The following is a 7,586-nucleotide window of genomic DNA, read 5'->3' on the forward strand; positions in this document are numbered from 1 at the left end:
GTCATGGGGAGTACCGAAGTGGTACACAAGACTACGGAGAAGATCCAGCAAGTTCGGATCAGACTTCAGATTGCTCAGAGTCGGTAGAAAATTTATGCCGACAAACGATAGTCAGACCTGGAATTCCAGGTCGGGGATATGGTGCTCCAGAAGGTATCGCCATGGATGGACGTCATTCGATTCAGGAAGCGGGGCAAACTGGGCCCTAGGTATATTGGACCCTTCAGAGTTATAGCCCGGGTGGGCAAGGTAACATATAGGCTGGATCTGCCAGCCGAACTCAGTCAGATTCATAGCACCTTTCACGTCTCCTAGTTACGGAAATGTTTGGTGGACGATTCGGAAGTGGTGCCTTTAGACGATATTCAGGTTGATGACAGTCTGAACTACATCTAGCGGCCAGTGGCGATCCTCGATAGGAAGTCAAGGAATCTGCAGAACAAGAAAGTGGAACTGGTAAAGGTGTAGTGGCAGCACCACAAGGGCTCGGAATGGAACTGGGAGCCGTAGGACGAAATGAGGGAGCATTATCCCGAGCTTTTTCAGGATCACGCAGCAGACTTCGAGGACGAAGTCTAGAATAAGTGGCGGAGATTTGTAACACCTGCTTCCCGGTATGCATTCAATTTAAAGCAATCTTGTGTTTTTCTCTAGGACTCGACGAGTTGGAGGCCCAACTCGTCGAGTAGGGTCGTGATCCGCGGGGATTTTAAGTGACCTACTCCATGAGTCGGGAGACTGACTCGGCGAGTAGGTGTTGTTTGAGGGAAACCCTAAATCCGAGGGTTTGCACCCTATATAAACGACATATTGCAGCCTCCATTGTCCCTTACGCTCCCAGAACACCTCTTCTCGAAACCCTTGCCGGTTTGAGTGATCTAAGGCCATTTTTGGTGCTTTTGGGTGGTTATGAAGCCTGGAAGGAAGGGGAAGCTTGGGAATTCGAATTGGGGCTTGTAGATCCGGAGATCTTATTCCATCTTTAGCTCAATCAAGGTAAATGCCCTCTGTTTTGTTCCTTCTTTTTGTTGTTCATCTTTAGGGCTTAGATTTTGGGTGCATTTAGGGCTTTCTAAGCCATTTCCGGATTTGTGAAGTGATTCATGGAGTTCTACTTTCAGATCTGAGTTATTGGAGGGGTCTCGTGGCATAAAGGTGCCAACTCTAGGGCCATGAGAGCCCCATGCACATTATAGAGCACCTTTTATGGATTTTTGAGCTAAAAACCCCATGCATGTGCACCAAGTTTGGAACTTTACGTATAAAATGGACATAAGGAGGCCATATCTATGGTTTTGATGTGTTAAGACCCATTTAAGTCGACTACATGGAATGGCCAAGGATGGAATCGCCGAGTTGTTCTTGGGACTCGGCGAGTCGAGGCGTAATGACCACCAAATCCATTCTGCTAATGGACCAGTTGTTGGGGAGGGAAGTCCCGTAGATGTTTAGACGCGAGAAAGGACCTGAGAACCATGGGACTTGACGAGTGTATGAACAGACTCGGCGAGTCCAAGGCAGTCTCCCAACCTTTGAAGATGGACTTAACGAGTTGTTCTACAACTCGGTGAGTCATAGTCTGGACATGTTCTTAAGAGGGATATGAACTCATCGAGTTGGAGGAAGAACTCAGCGAGTCAGATGAAGATAGTCACGATAGTTTGAAGGAAGAAGAGCCCGTTGAGTTCTTACTGGACTCGACGAGCAGAGTCGAGATGGTATCGTATTAGTGGAGTGTGGACTCGGCGAGTTGGCGGGCCAACTCGGCGAGTCAGGTCAACTGGATGTTGACTTTGACCAAGGTTGACCTTGTCTGGTTATGGTATTGACCCTGGTTAAGGTCATATTTTTTGTTTGATGACTTGAGGATTGTCGTGTAGGAATTGAGGAGTCGAGGGGAGCCGACCTTCACACCGAGGGCAGTTCAGACACTACACAACATCGAGGTGAGTTACCTTCCAGTAAGGGTGGGTCTACGGCCACAATGTCGAACCACCAATAGGGATATTGTGACATCCCCAAAATCACGGCCAGAAAAGACCGGTTTCATTTATGCTTTTAAAATAATTTCAGAGTAAATCCTTTTGATTTAAAAGAGTTGTGGAATTTGTTCCAAAAACAAAATATGATAAAATAAAGTTTATCAAAGCATTTCATCAAGAGATGCATTTTCATTATATAACAATATTTGGGATGTCATGTTCCGATAAACAGACCAAAAGCATAAACAACAAAAGATAGACCATACAACAGTTACATATAACAACTGGTCTAATATCAAAAGATCTTGATAAGTCATCCAACTTATGCTCTCGCGCCACTACCTGTAATACAACAAAACTGAGTGGGTCAGGCTTAGGAGCCTGGTGAGCATATAGGGTTTTCAACCCACAATAAATAATTATATTTAATTTCACCAACCAACAATAACCCGATTACCCATTCCCGTTATCCTCACTTTACGTCCCTAAAACAACATCTATTACCAGGGACATAATCTAGGATTTTCATTGGGACGGACATTACTGCAAGGGGTTTTCTTAAATTCGTATTTTACGTCATTTAGTGTCGTGTCTGTTCTGTCGCGAAACTTCGACAGGTCATAACTTCTTCGTTATAACTCGGATTTCAGCATTGTTTATATATCTGGAAAGCTCGTCACGACCACTACCACATCCCTCATAGATTTCAGGATTATCTAACATTTCATTTTGATGCTTATTTTTATCCTTAATTCATTTAAGTCACACAACTAAGCACAAAACACACAATACTCAAGTAATACATCTTTATTATTTCAAGACGGGTTACAAAGGTTAACCTAGACTATTACATCGCTATTAATGACAAGCCCATAAACACGGGTGTTACAATTCTCTCCACCATAGAATGATTCTGTCCCCAAAATCACACATCAACAAAAAAATACGGATAGCGACTCATCCTGTCGCTCTCCGTCTCCCAGGTCAGATTCGTCCCATTCGTGTGTTTCCATCGGACAAACACTAACTCGACCATCTTGCGTCGCAACTTCTTAGTCTTTTGGTCAACGATTGCCTCTAGTTCTTCAATCAACCTTTTGTTCTCATCGATTCTCAACTCCGAAAGTGGAATCATGTCGGGAACTTCTCCCGTGAACTTCCTCAAATAACACACATGGAAAGTGTTATGAATTCCATTCAGTTCTTCTGGTAGTTTGAGCTTGTAAGTTTGGTTCCCAATCCTCTGAAGAACTTTAAACGGTCCAATAAACCTTGGACTTAATTTTCCCCTTTTACCAAATCTTATAAGTCCCTTCCACGGCGAGACTTTAAGCAAAACCGAATCTCCAACTTCAAAAGTCATCGGTTTGCGCTTGTTTTCAGCATAGCTCTTTTGACGATCCTGAGCTGCTAACATTCTCTCCCTAATTATTTTCAACTTTTCAGCAGTTTGATGGACTATCTCCGGTCCCATAAACTGCTTTTCCCCAGCCTCAAGCCAACAAGACGGCGTACGACACTTCTGCCCGTACAAAGCTTGATAAGGTGCCATCTTAATGCTCGAGTGGAAACTATTATTGTAGGAAAATTCTACCAAAGGTAAATGTTCATCCCAATTACCTTGGAATTCCAGGGTACATGCTCTCAGCATATCTTCGAGTGTTTGTATCGTCCGTTCGCTCTGATTATCAGTCTGTGGATGGTAAGTTGTACTCAAACACAACTTAGTACCCAATTCCTCTTGTAGACTTTTCCAAAATCGTGAGGTGAAGCGGCTGTCACGATCTGACACAATCGTTAACGGAACACCATGAAGCCTCATAATTTCCTTCACATAAGAATTTGGAAGCTTATCCATAGACCATTTCTCCTTAGCCGCTATGAAATGCGCACTCTTAGTGAATCGATCAACGACCACCCAAATCATGTCGTGACCATTCTTTGTTCTGGGTAGTTTAGTGACAAAATCCATAGCAATGTCTTCCCATTTACCCATAGGCATAGGTAAAGGTTCTAAACTCCCATATGGTTTCTGATGTTGTGTCTTGACTCTCGCACAAGTCACACACTCAGCCACATACTTTGCAACATCAAGCTTCATCGTTGGCCACCAGTAGTAGGGTTTCAGGTCCCTATACATTTCAGCGCTACCAGGATGAATCGAGTACATGGTTTTGTGAGCTTCTTCCATCAGAAGATCTCTAACTCCTCCCGTCTTAGGTATCCAAATCCGATCTTGGAACACCTTCAGTCCATGCCTGTTTACACCGAACACCAATGTTTTGCCCAAACGTTCCTCCTTTCGGTCATTCTTCCCAGAAGCTTCCTCTTGAGCTTTCTTTATACTCTCCACAATTGTCGAGACAACTTCTATTCTCAACGCTCTTGGCCTTTTTCTTTCAAGATTGACTTTCCGACTGAGAGGATCAGCAACATTATTTGCTTTATCGGGGTGGTAAAGTATCTCACAATCATAGTCTTTAAGTAATTCTAGCGAGCGTCGTTGCCTCATATTTAATTCTTTCTGATTAAAGAGATATTGGAGACTCTTATGATCAGTGAAAAGTTTGCACTTCGTGCCATAGAGGTAATGCCTCCATATCTTTAGAGCGAAAACCACCGCCACCAACTCCAAGTCATGAGTCGGGTAGTTCTTTTCATGCTCTTTCAACTGTCGAGACGCATATGCGATCACCTTTTCCCTTTGGGTCAACACACAACCCAATCCAATCCCAGACGCAACGCTATAAACAGTGAAGTCTTCAACTCCATCGGGCAAAGAAAGTATCGGTGCCTCGCATAGTTTCTTCTTTAGCTTCTCGAATGCTTCTTTATGCTTATCACTCCAAGCATAAGTAGCTCCTTTGTGGGTCAAAGCTGTCAATGGACTAGTGATCGAAGAAAAGCCTTGGATAAACCTTCGGTAATATCCGGCTAATCCTAAAAAGCTTCGGATCTCTGTGGGACTTTTCGGTTGTTCCCACTTCATTACTGCTTCAATCTTTGTTGGATCAACCATTATCCCTTCTTGGTTGACCACGTGACCCAAGAATTGGACTTCTCGAATCTAAAAATCACATTCGGAGAACTTAGCATAAAACTTCTCCTTCCTCAAGACTTCCAACACTTCTCGCAAGTGACTGCCAAGCTCTTCTTGGCTTTTCGAATAAATCAGAATGTCATCTATGAACACTATCACAGATTTATCTAGGAACGGTTTACAAACCCTATTCATTAAATCCATGAATGCTACTGGAGCATTGGTTAATCCAAACGACATAACCAAAAACTCGTAGTGTCCATATCGTGTTTTGAATGCAGTCTTCTCTATATCCTTCTCTTTCACCTTTAGCTGATGATATCCTGACCTTAGGTCCATCTTTGAAAAATAACTTGAGCCTTGTAGTTGATCGAACAGGTCATCAATCCTCAGCAATGGATATCTATTCTTTATTGTTGCCTTGTTCAACTCTCTGTAATCCATGCACATTCTCATACTTCCATCTTTCTTCTTTACGAATAACACCAGAGCTCCCCAGGGTGATGAACTAGGTCTAATGAAACCTTTGTCCAATAACTCCTGAAGTTGCATCATCAGCTCCTTCATCTCCGTCGGTGCTAATCGGTAAGGTGCCTTTGCTATTGGTGTTGTCCCTGGTAACAAGTCTATTCTAAACTCCAGTTGTCTATCAGGCGGTAATCCGGGAAGATCTTCGGGAAATACTTCCGGATAATCACATACGACAGGAATGCTTTGCATCGCCTTTTTCTCCTTCTTAGCATCTATCACAAATGCTAGATACGACGTACATTCTTTGGCCAAACACTTTCTGGCTTTCATCAATGAAATGATTCCAGAATTTACTTTGCATTTATCTCCATACACCACAAACGACTCTTTCCCTGGCGGGTTTACTTTGACTATCTTCTTCTTGCATAATATCTCGGCTCATTGGCGCTAAGCCAATCCATTCCCAATACAATGTCAAAATCGTTAAGTTCGATAGGCAATAATTCCTCGTGAAACTTATTCCCATTCAGGTCAATTAAAATGTTTTTCATATGATGGCTAATTGGTACAAACTTGCCACTACCAACTTCGACTAATAAATCATTATCTAATCTATCGACAGGCAAAGCTAGTTTTCTACCAAATTCATGCGAAATAAAGGAGTAGTTGGCTCCAGAATCAGATAAAATTTGGGCAGGAAATTTGTTAACGAGAAAGGTACCTGAAGCAACATCAGTTTCATCTTTAGCAGCTTCTAGTGTCATCTGGAAGGCTCTCGCCTTCGGCTTTAGCGGAATATTGGGTCTAGTTGCCTCCTTCTTCTTCGGGCAATCCCTTAAGATGTGCCCCTCTTCACCACACCCATAGCAGACTTTCTTGGTGAGGGTGCATTCGTTGGCATAGTGCCATGGCTTTCCACATTTAAAACATGTGACCACTACCTCACATTTTCCATGATGCTTCTTCTTACATTTGTCACACCATTTTGCTTCGCCTCCTACACCTCTCGAACTAGAAATTGAGAACTTGTTTTTCTTGTTGGACCCTGAAGGTCCATCGAACTTCCTCTTTTCACCAACCTATGACCTCTCCATACCTTTCTCCCTGATCTGGGTCTCAACATTCTTACAGCCCAGATGGCAGCTTTCAAGTTTGTTGCTTGCTTAACCATTGGACCAAAGTTCACTGGTAAACCGCGAGCAAATTTGTTGACCTTTGCTAGTTCAGTTGGAACTAGGTATGGAAAAAGTTTCATCTTCTCCGTGAAACTTGCAGCGTATTCAATAACGCTCATCTTTCCCTTCTTCAAATTATGAAACTCGTTATTGACTTCCAGAAGGTCCTACTCTGAGCAGTATTGTAATTTTAGTTGTTCCACAAAGTCTTCCCAAGACATCTTGCTAGCTTCTCCCTTGGGCATCGAGTCAGCTAGTAACTTCCACCAGCTTAGTACCCCATATTTTAACAGAGGGATTGCAAGAGCGGTCTTCTGTCGGTTGTTGCACTCGCAACTTTCAAACATAGTCTCCATTTCGGAGATCCAATTAATCACTTCCACTGGCGTCGGGCTTCCAGATAGACATGGTGGTTTGGATGCCATGAAATCCTTATACCTGCACCCACGCATATCATTTCCGTTATCCTGGTTATTCTGCCTAACAATCGGTGGGTCGTCTTGACCAATGATCCCACTAAAGTTTCCTCCTTCAGACTGGCCTCCATTTACTTTGGGCTCTTCTACGTGAATTGACAGTTCTTCGTGATTCTGCCTAAGCAGGCGTCTAGTATCCTCCATCTGACGATCCAGCATCGTCTGAATCATCAATTGCATTCCGGCCATTGCTATTGGCTCAGGTGATGCTGCTGCAATAGCTACTTGCTCTAATACAGGTATTTGATTCCTGTTTTCGTCCACGTTTCCAACTCCACTCCTTGTTCTCACCATTTTTGATCTATACACCGAATAAGGTGAAATTAGATCCTCATTCACGATAGATATTCAAATCATCCTTATCACTCTGAAACATTTACATGCTAGTTCTAATATTGTAACCATACACTTAGAATCTTACACACATAAGGTTTCCAGATCC

The sequence above is a fragment of the Lactuca serriola genome, chromosome 5, assembly GCF_051521515.1.
Source record: "Lactuca serriola cultivar US96UC23 chromosome 5, Lser_US96UC23_V15, whole genome shotgun sequence".
NCBI classification, from domain to species: Eukaryota; Viridiplantae; Streptophyta; class Magnoliopsida; order Asterales; family Asteraceae; genus Lactuca; species Lactuca serriola.